Genomic DNA, 16,231 nt, shown 5'->3' on the forward strand with positions numbered 1-16,231 from the left:
TCAAGTCCCACGTCAGGCTCCCTGCATGGAGCCTGCTTCTCTCTCTGCCTGTGTCTCTGCCTCTCTCAATCCCTCTGAATAAATAAATAAATAAATCTAAAAAAAAAAAAAAAAGAAAAAATGGTTGAAAGCCTTTGAGATGCAGCAAATGCAGTCCGAGGAGGGAAATTTATAGCTATATAGGCCTACCTCAAGAAGAACATTCTTGAATAAACAACCTAGACTTACACCTAAAGGACTTAAAAAAAGAAGAACAAACAAAACCTAAAACCAGCAGAAAAAGGAAATAACAAAGATTAGAGCAGAAATAAATGATACAGAAACTGAAACTAAAAACAAAATCAAAAACAAAAAACCAAAAAACCAAAAACAATAGAACAGATCAATAAAAAGAAGAGCTGGCTCTTTGAAAAGATCAACAAAATTGATAAGCCTTTATCCAGACTCATTAAAAAAAATTGAGAGGACTCAAACAAAATTACAAATGAAAGAGGAGAAATAACTGACACCACTGAAATACAAAGGGTTTTAAGAGAATATTACAAAAAATTATATGCCAACAAATTGGACAACATAGAAGAAATGGATAAATTCCTAGAAACATACTACCTACCAAAGTTGAAGCAGGAAGAAATAGGAAACTTGAACAGATTACCAGAAATGAAACTGAATCAGTAATTTAAAAACTCCCAGCAAACAAAAGTCCAGGACCAGATGGCTTTGTGGGTGAATTCCATCAATCATTTAAAGTAGAATTAATGTCTATTCTTCTTAAACTTCTCCAAAAAATATAAGAGGAAGGTGAACTTCCAAATGCATTCTATGAAGCCACCATTACACTGATACTAAAATCAGATAAAGACACCACAAAAAAAGAGAACTACAGGCCAATATATTTGATGAACATAGATGCAAAAATCCTCAACAAAAATATTGGCAAACAGAATTCAACAATACATTAAAATAATTATTCACCACGATCAAACTGTAAAAGTGGACCAAGTGTCCACAGACAGGGGAATGAATAAAGAATATGTGATATATAGATATAGATATAATGGAATATTATTCAGTCATAAAAAATGAATGAAATCTTGCCACTTGCAACAACATGGATGGATCTAGAGAGTATAATGCTAAGTGAGATACATTCATCAGAGAAAGACAAGTACCATATGATTTCACTCAAAAGTGAATTTTAAGAAACAAAACAGCAAAAAAAAAAAAAAAGAGACAAATAAAAAAAGACTCTCACCTCCATGCCCCACCCCCCCCACCCTGCTGCCAATAAAACCAGACACAACTATAGAGAATAGAGGGCTACCAGAGGGGAGATGGGTGGGTGGGGGGTCTGGTGAAATAGGTAAAGGGGATTAAGAGTACACTTCTGTTGATGAGCACTGAGTAATATATAGAACTGTTGAATCACTATATTGTATACCTAAAACTAATATAACACTGTATGTTACTATGCTGGAATTAAAATAAAAAAATACATTTAGTCCAGATATCTTGGCTTGGTTTGTGAGGTGTATAACTGAGTGCCAAATTCCTTAGGGAGCTCAGTCCCTGGGGAATTTATAAGCAAGTTGAGAGGGGCAGGTGATTATTTAATTGACATTAAGGTATTCAAGAAATAAAATTGATATTCTTTAAATTTCCTCTGTTATACTGATTCACTTAAATCTTATAAATTCTCCATTTCCTAGGAAACATACACTAACTGTGGTCAGGATATGCTGAGTGCCCACAAATAAGTAGATTATTATTTATTGGGCCTGTACGCTTCTTCCTACACCACTTGAATACTTTTCTTGCCAAAAATGAGCTTTTGTTTCCCAAGCGTATTTATGAGAGTTGTATATTTTTTTGTAATTATATATGATAAGTAAGTAGAAACTAATGATACTGAGTGTGGATAAAAGAGGTATTGTTTCTATAAAGACTCAGTTGAATACTTTAGAAAGATGATAAAGGTAAGTAAAAAAATAATTCTATTGAATTATATATGGGCAAGACAACTATGAAAGATTGGGGAAGATCTTAAATTTCCAAGGTGTTTGCATGCAAGATGATTATTGTAGTAGTGTTTAGATTTTTACTCTATTTCAGTAAGATGCGTACTGGGATTCATGAGTTGTTGCACAAAAGATATTTTAGGATTTCAATCTCCAGATTCATACAGAAAGAAAAGGCCATGGTACTGAAACTAATGTGACATTGTGTGTCAACTGTATTTCAATTGAAAAAAAAGAGAGAGGGACTTGGTTCTATATCAATATATTGACAAATGTATGTTTTTATATAAAGAAATTAAGATATGTTTATTTTTTATTCTTTTTTTAAATTAACTTTTAAAATTTCCTTAGTTACTAGTCACTTTGCTCATACACATTAAGAGGACTCTTAGAAGGGTGTGTAACAAGAACAAACTGAAGATAATTGTTTTGGTTCAAAAATTGCCAGAGTTGTGAAATGAGAAAGCATAGCATGGAAAAAGTTCTTTGAAATAGAGTTTATTCCTTTTGATTGGGAGAGTGATAAGCTACTAGTAAGGCTTTGGTTCGTATTTTTCAGTATCTGCATAAAAATAATCTCATGTGGAATTGAAAGAGATTTCTTCAACAGGAAAATGACTGTTCGTTCCACAGGATTGTAGAGCCTTTCGAGTTTAAAATGGAGTGACATGGATGATGGGTGATTCTTCCTGAACATAAATCTGGGATTTATTCTTAGATCATTAACTCCTCAATGACAGACTCTCTTGATGTTTCTGCAATGGCAAGAGTGCTAAACTGGGAGTCAGGAGAATTTTAAATTTCAGCCTATTTGGCTTGACTCTCTCAATGTAACAACTGTCAGTGGGACAAAATGGTAACAACTTCTCATCCTATGTGACAGTCTTGTTTTGGGATTAAGTGAGACAATGCAATGGGTACTGCTGTGCAAGAAGGAAAGCCCTATGTACAAATGACAGGCATTATCTGCTGTGGCTGGAGCACAGTAGATATTTAATGACTTTTGTTCAAACACAGACTGCAGAGAGAATTTTTTTTTTTTTTTTTTTTTTTTTTTTGCTGCCTTCTGTTGACATATATTACATGAAGTGCAGAACTCTCTTAGGAGATTTGAACATTAATTCATCCATAGCTGACTTTTCCATTTCAGCCCAGTGGGGCATGTTAGTGATCTCTCTATAGCCAAAAGAAAGAAAAATATTCTGAGTGTCAACACTGCAGAGGGGAATCTGCTGCCTATTGTCTCTGTGTGAAATTTTTACCCTGCCTTCTGGTATTCTAACTGAAGTCTAAGAGTGCTTCTCAGCTTATTTATTGATGATTTTGTCAAAATTATCTAAAAGAGCTTCAATAATCACATTGACCTCTAAAATCAGGTGAAGTTATCCATTATAACTGGAAGGATGATTAGTTTCATTATAACAGACAATAGAAAACATTTATATGGTATGGTAAATACTCTTTGGAGGTAGACATTGAATTTTTCCTTAGATCTCTGAATCCTAAGAATTTATTTTTTGCTCCGGCTTCATCTTTGAGAAGTAGTGAAATTCTGATATACATAAATGTATTTATTGGAATATGCCTCTCTCCTATTCAGGCACCTCCTGCCCACTTCTTGGCATGTAAACTCATTCTTACCAAAAAGGTCAATTGAAATGAGAATATTAATTTATTTAGGGGTCATGTGGTTCAGGACATGCTACCCCCAAATGGGGCATCTTGTCATCTTGATTTTTGCAGAGAGAAGAAATTTGAGAAATGGCATGTGTAAGAAGGCCTTTCTCACCTTCCCCTCAAGCAGGTCACAGGACCCTTCTGTAAGAGATACCCTCTCTATACCCAGATGAAAGGAGCATCCTTATCTCTAAAGATAAAGGGGCACTGAAAGGAATCAGAAGGAACAGGCTTTGCTCAGTTTCCCCATTTACTACTATTAGACTGTTTGTCCCATCCTATCTTTCACAACCTTCCAGTCTTCATCAAATCTAGCACAAAAACACCCAGGCTTCACTATTTTCTTCAGGTCTTCATTTCCTTATGAAGGCTCTCATGTCACATAAAACTTATATTAAATAAATTTGTATGCTTTTCTCTTATTAATCTGTCTTTTGTTACAGGAGCTCCAGTCAAGAACAAATACCTTTCTGGCCCTACAGGAGGATGTATGTTGATGTTACTTGATGTCACTTTCATAAAAATACAACTGTGTACTACTGCTCAGTATTATAAAAAAGTGGACTATTAACAGTAGTATTAATATGGGATTTTAGGTTCCACCTAACACCAAAATCCAACTCTCACTTTAAAAAAAATTTTTTTTCCCCACTGTCATTTATTGAGATCTTGCAGTGCTCCAGGCTTTAGAGCCTAAATAGATGATCCAATTTAACCCCTCTATCAACCCTGACAAGTGGGTATTTTGTACAGGTAAGAAAACAGACTTAGATGGTGAAATGACTTGCTCAAAGTCAAAGAAATTTGAGGAGGATGAGTACAGATTTGAATCCAAAACTATGAATCCTAAGAATGGGCTGTCTACCCAGTGGTTTAAGTCCTGGTTGCACAGGAGAATCACCTGAGAGATTTTAGGAACATTTCCTCATCTAGGTAACACATCTTAAAATTATTAACTGAATTTGGATGAGGGCACATGATTCTAATGTGCAGTCAGTGATAAAATACAGGTTAATCAATATCTTTAGTTCCCTAATATCTAATGACAGAGCAGATATGAAACATGGTTCACTTTTTCTTCTTTGCTGTGTTGTTTCATGTAAGTCTGAAGAGAGCTGTAGCTAATACTGATGCCTGATTCCCACTGCAGGCTGAGTCTTAGGAAGAGCCCATCAGCAAGCACCACAGGTAGAACATTGGCAAAGAAATCTGTTTAATGTAAGGTGATAAAAATTGTGTCATTTGATATCACTTATTAGCCTAGATATGTTCACTAAATAAAAATTCAAGTAAATCAGAAGTTAGTGTGATATTCCATCATTTTCCTAGGAAAGAATTAAAAAAATGATGTAGTGAGGTTACTTGGTCATTCCCTTAACTTCGGCTAAATCTTGTTTAAAACATTTTGGCTGAAATAAGTGAAGCTTCATTTCTTGGTAAACGTAGTAAGGAGCTCCATCCCAGCAGTTTTATAGCTCAGCATATGCATTTAATCTACAAAATTATCTAAATAAGGAATGCTTGAATTTGTCTTCAAGCATTTTGAATTTGTCTTCCTGGGCAGCCCTGGTGGCTCAGTGGTTTAGTGCTGCCTGCAGCCTGGGGTGTGATCCTGGGACCTGGGATCGAGTCCCATGTCGGGCTCCCTGCATGGAGCCTGCTTCTCCCTCTGCCTGTGTCTCTGCCTCTCTCTCTGTATCTCTCATGAATAAATAAATAAAATCTTAAAAAAAAAAAGAATTTGTCTTCCTATCTTCAATATTCTCAAGTCACTTGTTTAACCAATATGTTAAAATACTTACATTATTTTAGTCTCTACTAATGCATATGTCAGTTGTGGAATATGAGGTTTTATTCTGATTTTTATCTGAAATGAATGCCTCATCTAAACACATGAGAAATATAGGCTGACAGAAATTTCTTGTTTTTTGCGGCTGTGTGTTCATGTACTCTGTCAGGTTAATCTATCTGCTCCTACCTATGAATTCAGTTTGCTTGTGGTTTGGCCTTTATGTTGCCTGGGGTAGGGAATAAAGAGCCTTTGCCTCAGAGTGCAAGTATGTATAAATATGTGTAAGTATGCTTTTTGCTCTGCTAGTGCCCAGATTTTCACTGGGGTTCTTTTTTTTTTTTTTTTAATTTATTTATGATAGTCACAGAGAGAGAGAGGCAGAGACACAGGCAGAGGGAGAAGCAGGCTCCATGCACCGGGAGCCCGACGTGGGACTCGATCCCAGGTCTCCAGGACCGCGCCCTGGGCCAAAGGCAGGCGCCAAACCGCTGTGCCACCCAGGGATCCCTTCACTGGGCTTCTAATTCTACTTCCCTAATGCCAGAACCCCATGCCTTGGTTCATACTTTTCTATTCCTCTTGGTCCAGAACTCTGAGACTAATTAGAAACCCACTAGCTCTTGTTTTCCTGCCTGATAATTTTTACAGACATCCAAAGTTTCTGATATTTTAAACTAGGTTCATAGTCTTGATGTACCTTAGATTTCACTACTCTCAAGAATTATCTTTCATGTCTTCTCCCCCTCTAACACTCACTTATTAACTAGATTCACAGACATGGTGTCTTTTGGCCACCTAAAACATATCCACTAGGGAAATAAGTTTTCTGATAACTGTCAACTTTGGCATAATATTTTGTTTTGTTTTTTCATCATTGTTGATCAGGTTTTTAAACTTGACAAGACATATGTTTATAATGTATGTTAAATAATAATTTCTGGCTTCCATCTGTATAACATAAGGGAAATATTCAGATTTCTAATAGCAACAAAGTTAATATGGATTTTTATATTAGAAATTCTTGATTATTTTGTGTTCCTTTTAACCTAATGTAATTAATTTTTTTTCATTATATTTCTTAGTTCAAAAAACAGGAGACCAAAAGCAAAAGGAAAAAGAATATTAAAAGTGAAATAACAACAACAAAAAAGTGAAATAACATGATGCAAAAAATGTATAAAGCTTAATCAAAGCATTTTAATTAACAATGACTTTAAAAACCTAATTTTATAGCCAAACTGTGGAAGGAGCTATGATATCCTTCAACAGATGAATAGATAAAGAAGATGTGATATATATGTATATGTGTATGTACATATATACACACACACACATAAAGAAGATGTGATATAATAATGTGTGATATATTATATATATGTATATATATATACAATGGACTATTACTCAGCCATCAGAAAGGATGAATACCTACCATTTACATTGATATGGATGGAATTGGAGGGTATTATGCTGAGTGAAATAAATCAATTGGAGAAAGACAATTATCATATGGTTTCAATCATATGTGGAATATAAGAAATAATGCAAGGGACTATAGGGGAAGGGGGGGAAACTGAATGGGGAAAAATTAGAGAGGAAGGCAAACCATGAGAGACTCCTAACTCTGGGAGACCGGCAAAGGGTTGCAGAAGGGAAGGTGGGTGGGGGGATGGAGTAAATGGGCGATGGGGATTAAGGAGGGTGTGTGATGAGGTGAGCACTGGGTGTTATACTATATGTTGGCAAATTTAATTTAAATGAAAAAAATAAAATTTACAAAAGCCTAATTTTAGCCTTCTTCCTTATATTTGACAGAACCATGTGGTGATCATCATTTTCAGAAGCCAAGTTACAGGTAAAGTGTAATAAAAAATATTACAGGTGCTTATTTAGTACTTCATACACAAACGTGTAAAAGTCTAATGTAAGACTCAAGCTTAAAAAAAAAGGATCAAGCTTTTCTCTATAGTTTTCCATTTCTTAAAAAGTAAATTTATCCCAATTTTCTGTAACATCTATTCTTTCAGATTATTCTTTGACCCCACATAGGAAAATGAGATGGTGGTTTTTCATCTTTTTATGTGTTTTTGCTTTTGTTTTTTTGGTAGAAAGTATTGTAGAAAACAAAGTGATATAATTTAAAATGACAGTTTTTACTACCAAAGTTTTCTGTAGTAATGGAATTTGGTTTCTATGTCCTGCTTTTCAGCACATTTTGTGTTTATAGCTTTTGGAGATTTGAAGGGTCCAGATAAATAATAGGGTATATTTTCTATTATATTGTTCTCTTTTCCCCCACATTTACTCTGGGAAATTTCTACAACTTAATACATTTATTTATTATTATTTTTATTTTGGCTGGGAGATAACTATTGTACTCTAGTTTTTCAGTTCTTGTTTTAGGGGTACAATAATTTAATGAATAGTTCTGCAAAAATTAATTTTAAAACTTTTAAATAGTTAACATTTTTGCCTTCTTGTCCCCTCTCCCCCACAAAGATTTTTCTTGTGTTGGTTTGCTCATGACCAAGAGAGACTTAAAGTTCCCCTTCTGCTTGAGTAAACATGAGACAGACTTCTTGCCACCAGGCTTCTGATCTCCCTTTTTAGAGAGCATTTAGAAAATATATACTTATAAATTCTTTCTCTGCCCCTTTATGATGTAAATAATTTTTAAAAACCTCTTGCCAGTTTTTCAACTTAGGTATGTCTTTCTCAAAAACTTGGGAACCATCTTTTGAATGTAATCATCAAGGAAGACAGTGTTCCTATCTCTTTGGCTGTAGTTGGATAGGAGCTTAACTTTGAGTGGGCATCTTGCTCCAGGTAGTAAAAACTGCATCATTTCCTGAAGATATGAGAAGACTTACTTTCCTTTTGGTAAGTTCAACTAGCAAACACAAATGGCCTACAATCCTCCCAGCTCTTAAAAACTCCCTCATCCTTTGTGTGAAGTTGAGTTTAGAATAAGTTCTAGCCTCTCTCCCCCATTACAATAGCCTTTAATAAAATCTTCCTTTGGTGTACTTGTTTTTAATTAGTCTTCTGCCCTTTTGTCTTTTTTTTTTTTTTTAAATATTTGTTTATTTGTTTGTTTATTTATTTATTTTCCAGTATACTTAATATACATGTTATATTAGTTTTGGGTATTAATTTTGGGTATATATATATATATAGTTTTGGGTATATATATATATATATACAGTATAGTGATTTAATAATCTATACATTACTCTGTGTTCATCATGATCAGTGTACTCTTATTCTGCTGCATCTATTTCACCCACCCCCCACCCACCTCCTATCTGGTAACCATCAGTTTGTTGTCTCTAGTTAAGAGTTTCATTTTTGGATTATCTCTTTTTTTCTTTGTTCATTTGTCTTGTTTCTTAAATTCCACATATGAGTGAAATCATATGGTATTTGTCTTTCTCTGACTGACTTAAAACATTATACCCTCTAGATTCTTCTATGTTGTTGCAAATGGCAAGATTTCATTCTTGTTAATGGCTAGGTAATACTCCACATCTTCTTTAGTCATTCATTTATTGATGGACACATGGGCTGCTTCCATAGTTTGGCTATGGTACTTAGTGATGCAATAAATAGGGGTGCATATATCCCTTCAAATTAATATTTTAACATTCTCTGGGTAAATACCCAGTAGTGGAATTACTAGATCATATGGTAATTCTAGTTTTAGTTTTTTGAGGAAACTCCATACTGTTTTCCATAGTGATGGCACCAAGTCTATTGCTCTCTAAAATAGCTTTAATTGAAGTATAATTTATATACCATAAAAACTATTTATCTTAAATCCGAAATTAAATAATATTTAGAATCTGACCAATAGTTCTATGTAAAGTGTTAGGGCTTGTCAACTGGCAGGATTTATTATAGGTTGAGTAGGTGGAAAGACAGCCATGAAGTTGAGGACTCCAAGCACTTTTCTTTGATCATCTTTTACGTAGTTTGATCTGAGACCTTCAGATCTTATTTTTGTTGTTATTGTTGTTTGTTTTATGCTTTTTATTTATTTACTTATTTATTGTGTTTTTTGTTTGTTTTTTGGTCAAAATTAACTTTATTTTTCAGCTTTACTTCATTAGGATGTGGTAGCAGAATTGGCACATGCAAAACAATGCTGATATTGAGCCTAATTAAGGTAAATACCTCCCACCGGGTGGTAAGAAGATGAAAATAGCAAAGATAAATATAGAAATTGGAGTTTTTACAAAGTGAGTTCCAATGTTAGTTCCACCATAATCTATGTGACTGGAGGTGAGTTTGCTTTTCATCTGTCAGTGTTTGGATTTGAGATCACTCATGTCACCATGATGACACCAAGCCTTTTGTCACTGGTGTATTCTTCTGTAGCCAAGTGAGGCCACACAGGTCTAGGCTGAGGAGACAAGGCCACAGTGGTTGATGTGCTTGAGGACCTGGATTTGGCTTAGTAAGCCTCACTGGGTTTGCTCAGATTGGGCAACCTAGGCCCAAAGTCAGATGGGTGGACATATGGTGTGTCACACACAGACCTTGAGTGTCAGGGAGCAGAGGGGTGGGGAAGGATTAGCACTTATTCTGGAGTGAGGAAGCCAATGGAAGCAGAACACCTCAATTCTGCTTCTAATTTTTCTACCCAGGCTGTTTGTTTCTTTGTTTTTTTATTTATTTAAAAGATTTTATTTATTTATTAATGCGAGACACACACACACACACAGAGCGAGCGGCAGAGACACAGCAGAGGGAGAAGCAGGCTCCATGCAGGGAGCCTCATGTGGGACTCGATTCTGGGTCTCCAGGATCAGCCCCTGGGCTGAAGGCGGCACTAAACCGCTGAGCCACCTGGGCTGCCCAGGCTGTTTGTTTTAAACCAAATTCTACCCAAGTGGAAAAGATCAGAACATTTCTGAAACCTGTTTACTGTGTGTGCATGTGTGTGTGTGTGTGTTTTAATCTTTCTGTCTTCATTTTAACAAACCCCTAAGTAATCTCCACAGCTTCTCCATTAGTGGGGCCTCCAACCTCACCCTAATATACCTTAGAATACTCATGTCCCTGATTGTTTGCCATTCTTTCATGAAACTAAATATAAATTATCCTAAGCCTCTCCTTTTAGCTTTGAGTTCTCTTCTACCAGTGTCCAAAATGTTCAGTATGCTTAGAGTAGATGTTGATGAACAGGCAAGGAAATATAGACTGAAAGGCTGTTGGTGTGGAAGGCAAGACTCCTAGGGCATATTCCTATGTTCACTCTCTAGAGATAGGTTAAACTGTCTGTGTCTTTTAAAAATCAGGAGATTAAGAATTTGTATTTCTGTATTAAACTGATAATGCTTTAAAAGAGGCTATCCTAAATTCTACCTAGTTCTCCAGCAGAGAAAGATATTTGATTTTAGCTGAGAGAGTAAAATGCCTAATAACAGCCATGATGATCACAAACGTTTCTGTTTTTATTTTCCTATTTCTGATTTATAACTATGAAGTGATTATATGTAACCTACTGCTTCTGCTCCAAAGTGATGCTGTAACCTAATTTAGAAAATTTCTTATAGCCCTTAAATTCTTTATGGCTGAGATGCATTTTCTTCATGATTAGCAGCTTAGTATCTTCCTACTTGGTCACTTATCCTCACTGACTACTATTTTATTAAACTTGGAATTAAAGGTAGGGAACAAAGGGAAGTTATTAGAAGCCCCCTTCTCTTCAAGGGAGGAAAAAAGATCAAGTTGCCTTATTTTCTCACTTACATGTGGAGCAAGAACTGGATTCCCTGTCCTGGAAGCATTTTGTTTGTTGGGTGGTGGTTAGAAGAGGTAAATCAAAAGCTGAAGGGATTTTTAATGGCTAACAAACTCTCTACTAGTTGTTTGGCAAGACTTAGGACCTAATAATCCCTCAGTACCCTAGATGGAGTTTGAGAACCAAATCAGTATTTTTCAGGGCCTGATGTCTCCAGTACCACATTTCTGGGCTTTGTCCTGCCTGCTTCTGAAAATGGAAAAATAGCTTCTCCAAGAGACTGAGGCAGTTATAGGTCACACCTACCCTACAGAGTGGGCTGAGCTCCTAGGCATTGTGTTGTGCCAAGCCTCAGAATCCTAATCTTGTTTAAAGTCTTACTTAGAATCATGTTCAAGAAGTTCAGCTACTCTATCTCCTACCAGCCTATGAACCTCTGAAGTTTGCAAGAAATGAAGGCTGAGATGGCACTGAGAAGTGGACCAGAGAGATGCTCACCCTTTACCCAAGTGGAATTTCAGTGCTACATTTCTTCCTGATTCTGGGCTTAGTAGATCCTCCGTGTTCTTCTAATAACCCCCTAACTCCCTTTTTGCTAACCAACCATCTGTACCTACCAAACTAGAAAAAGGAAACAGCAACCCAGCCAGCTATCTGGGTCCTGAACTCTGCTAAGCAGTGCATACAGTGGAGGAAGGGAAGAAAGGAGGCCCCAAAGCCCCAAAGAATGAGCCAGGCAGCTACATTCAGCAGCAGAATGTGGAGTAGGTGCAGCAAGAGGAAGACATGATTGGCCTTCATGAGCCCTATCTGCTCCACCGTAGTCTACAGCTGCCAGAACTCATCTGTTAGATCTTTATTTTAGGTAGGCTCAACCCTGGGCTGCTCCAGAGATAGTTATCCAAACTAGGAGAGAGTTCATATACTTCCTCACAAGGACTTTGTTGATGTGTGGAAGGCCACAGAGGGATCTGTAGCATCCTGCTCTGGAATGTGGCTGATGATAGGGGTACTCCCCCAGAGTATCTGCGCCAGCACACACTGATTATGTTTGACTTCTAGTCATGAGCCATCACACCAGGAGGGCTGCACCACCTTGTGCCAGGTGAAGTTGTATGGGGTTGGCCCCTGTGCCAAAATCTTGGCAGCCACAGAGTTGGGGGTCATCTGCAGCTGGAGATGTGCTCCGAAAAGGTAGGGGCTGTCAGGTGCAGGCTTGGGAGCCTGTAGGGTAATGCACCTGTTTTTTGTTGTTGTTGTTGTTGTTGTTTGTTTTTAAATCAGTAAATATCCTTGCTTATAGTCCCTGTCTTCCAAAGTGTTTTAAAATCAGTCTTTTTGTTCTTCTGACTGTAGGTAGCTAGCTATCTTTTATTCATTTGCTTGCTTGTGTTTTTTCAGGAAGTTGGGAGGCAATTGCATGTGTTTCCTGCCATCTAGAATTGCAGTTGTCTTCTAAGTAAAAATTCTCCGAAGTGGACAGTCTAATAGGATACCCCTGCAAAATTGGGACCCAAATGACCCTCAGAAAGGGGGTGAAAAAGAAGAAAATCCTCTCACACTCTGAGGACTGTAGGAATTTAGCCTTGTGCTTGAGAGTGGGGGACACGGAGGAAATTCCACTGAGACATTGTCACCTTAGGCCAGAATGAATCTGGAGGCTAAACTCATATATTTTGATTGTTTATACAAATTCAAGCTATTAATTTATTAAATTGCATTGAATATGTGGTACATTTTGTTTTTTTTGGATTTAAACATCTGTAAAATCAAAATGCATCCTACTAGAATCACCATCTTGTATTCAATGAAAAATTGGAGTTTAAAATTTCCTGCCAGAAGCTAAAGCAAATTCTCTCTAGAGTAACACAACTTCATTATAGTCTCAAAGAATTCCCACAAATAATTTTTCATGGAAAATGAGTAGTTTATTATACATAATTACTAACCATACAAGTAACAGAACACAACATGTGTGAGAACCAGCAGAAAAAAAACAAAGTAGGAACAAAGTCTTTGCATTGATTAGATTATTAGAAATTGAGTGATTATTAAAGAAAAAAGAAACTTTTGACAATTATGTTTAAAGAAATAACAAACAAGATTTAAAACACCTTTAGGGAGCAGGGAATTATAAGGAGCCCTAACGGAGTTTTAAAAGAACCAAATAGATAATCCATAAATGTTTTGAATTTCTTAATGTAGTGTTCTTTTTTTTATCCTTTAATGATGTCAAAGTGGGGCAGCCCAGGTGGCTCAGCGGTTTAGTGCTGCCTTCAGCCCAGAGCCTGATCCTGGAGACCTGGGATCGAGTCCCACATCGGGCTCCCTGTGTGGAGCCTGCTTCTCCCTCTGCCTGTGTCTCTGCCTCTCTCTCTCTGTGTCTCTCATGAATAAATAAATAAAATCTTAAAAAAAATGATATCAAAGTGATGTCATTATTGTATTAGGGTTCTCCAGAGGAATAGAGTCAAGAAGGTGTGTGTGTGTGTGTATATATATACATATATTTATTTTTTAAAAGATTTTATTTATTTATTTGACAGAGAGAGCACAAGCTGGGGGAGCTGCAGGCAGAGACAGAGGGAGAAGCAGGCTTCTGCTGAGCAGGGAGCCCTAAATGGGGCTCAATCTTAGGGCCTTGGGATCATAACCTGAACCAAAGATAGATGCTTAACTGACTGAGTCACCCAGGCACCTCAGAGAGAGATTTATTTTAAGGAAGTGGCTCATGTGATTATGGAAGCTGCCAAATCCAAAATTTGCAGGGTAGGCTGGCACACAGGAGACTTAGGGAAGGGCCAATGTTTTAGCTCAAGTCCAAAGGCAAAACTGTGGGCTGAATTTCTCTTCCTTGAGAGGACTCAGTCTTTCTCATTTAAGTCCTTCAAATGATTACATGAAACCCACTCACATTATGGGAGGTAATCTGCTTTACCCAAAGTCTACTGATTCAAACATTAATCTCATCTAAAAAATACTTTTGGGATGCCTGAGTGGCTCAGTCGCTTAAATGTCTGCCTTCTGCTTGTGTCATGGTCTCAGAGTCCTGGGATCCAGCTCTGTGTCAGGCTCCCTGCTTAGTGGGGAGTCTGCTTTTCCCTCTTCTTCTGCCCTTATTGCCCCTCTTCCCTGCTCATGCTCTCTCTCTCAAATAAGTCAATAAAATCTTTAAAAAGGTAAAAAATACCTTTTATAGAACATCCAGGCTAGTGTCTAACCTAACACCCGGGAACCCTGGCCTACCCATCACAATTATATTTCTTTTTTTTTTTTTTTAATTTTTATTTATTTATGATAGTCAGAGAGAGAGAGAGAGAGAGAGAGAGAGAGGCAGAGACACAGGCAGAGGGAGAAGCAGGCTCCATGCACCGGGAGCCCGACGTGGGATTCGATCCCGGGTCTCCAGGATCGCGCCCTGGGCCAAAGGCAGGCGCCAAACCGCTGCGCCACCCAGGAATCCCAACAATTATATTTCTTATTCTGTACAGTTTTGGCTTTCCAGAATTAGCCTTCCAGTCCTGAAAAATATTTGCCCTTTGAAGACAATTTTCCTAAAGACTTTACTTATGCTAATTTAGGTAATGCAATTCCTTTTTGTAGAATACCATATTGTCTCTTACTCTCATGTGGGAAAAAAGACCATCTTAAAGCCATATCGTCAGTATGGTCTGTGCACATTTCCCTGTATTCTTTTCTATCCCCGAAGTCTGAAAATAGATTGTTACATGTTAGTTAGGATTTCTCCATAGCACTATTGCTTCTGTAAATTATACATTCTAGACTGAACATAGTATAGTTTGTACTCTATCTATATTATAGATAACAGCTATTGCCAAGCAGTTTTGTATATAGTTTTCCAGTGTCACATTGACCCTTGACCCATAGCCCAGAAATGTCTACCTTCTTTTTGAAGCAGCACATTATATGGAAGGTAGAATTTATAGTCATGTTTTGAAGATGGTGCTAGTAGCACCATTGGTTAAAACATAAAACTAGGGAGGTAACAAATGTGGCTCCTCCTGTGGGTGTCAGTTTTCTTTATTTGAAACTCCAGCCCTAGAGAACTCAAACCTTTGTGCAAAAATGTGAGTTGGTGACATATTGGCTGTTAGGTAGTTTCAGTACAGAAATATGGTAGAAATCACCCATTGTACTACTGGTGTTTTAGTAGCAGCTTTTTGTGTATGAATTATAGCATCTCAAAGAAATTGTTTTGATTTACTTCCATTTCTCTGACTCCTTTTGTACTTGAAAATAGTGCAAAGAATGGGAAATCCCTGAGAAATTTTTTGTCATCAAGGACATTTCTACATGTTATATTCTACAGAAAAGCTCTTTTTACAAAACAGTCTGTATCTGCAGAGACAAAATTCTTTCTGTAACCTTCTTCAAGTTGATGCATATAATTTATTTTCATACCTTCCCTGTCAGTAACTATTCTAGCAACATAGTGTGAGTCAAATGCATTTCCTGTAACTTTTTTTTTAGGAACTCCTAGGTGAAAGTGACAATTGGACATCTTTGATGCTGCTAAATCTTGGTTTCTCTTTTTCTTTCTTTCTTTCTTTCTTTCTTTCTTTCTTTCTTTCTTTCTGATGAGGGGTAAATGGGATTTGTTTTTTCTTAATTTGACAGCATCTCCCTGTCAAAGCATTACTTAATGTTTCAATAATTATGTGACAATTACAGCAGATTTTTTTTCCTGAAGAGTTTCAGTTTTTAGACACCCAAGTCATGTCATTTCTCATAGTCACATAAAGATATGTGAAGTGGCTGGGAGAATGAGCAATAGATAAGATAAACTTTGTTAGTACAGTGCACTACATTTAATTTAGAGAAGCCCTAACCCCAAGGATAGATACTGCCTAGATCCACCGAGTTGTGATAATCAGGTTTCTAGGATGTTGATAAATGTTCCCAAGAGGTAGGAGAGACAAAAAAATGCCCCGATTGAGAACGACTGCTCTAAGTCACAGTTATAAATCTTAATCTTTA

General features: G+C 36.8%; 1 long non-coding RNA gene across 1 annotated transcript in view; it reads left to right on the plus strand.

Moving 5' to 3' along the window:
- Nucleotides 1-16,231, plus strand: part of LOC140616446 (uncharacterized) — a 288,680-nt gene that overhangs the window by 26,010 nt on the left and 246,439 nt on the right. The window contains exon 2 of the long non-coding RNA XR_012016929.1: nt 7,303-7,342. This is a non-coding gene — a long non-coding RNA (uncharacterized lncRNA). The remainder of the gene's footprint in view (nt 1-7,302; nt 7,343-16,231) is intronic.

This window comes from Canis lupus, chromosome 24, assembly GCF_048164855.1.
Source record: "Canis lupus baileyi chromosome 24, mCanLup2.hap1, whole genome shotgun sequence".
NCBI classification, from domain to species: domain Eukaryota; kingdom Metazoa; phylum Chordata; class Mammalia; order Carnivora; family Canidae; genus Canis; species Canis lupus.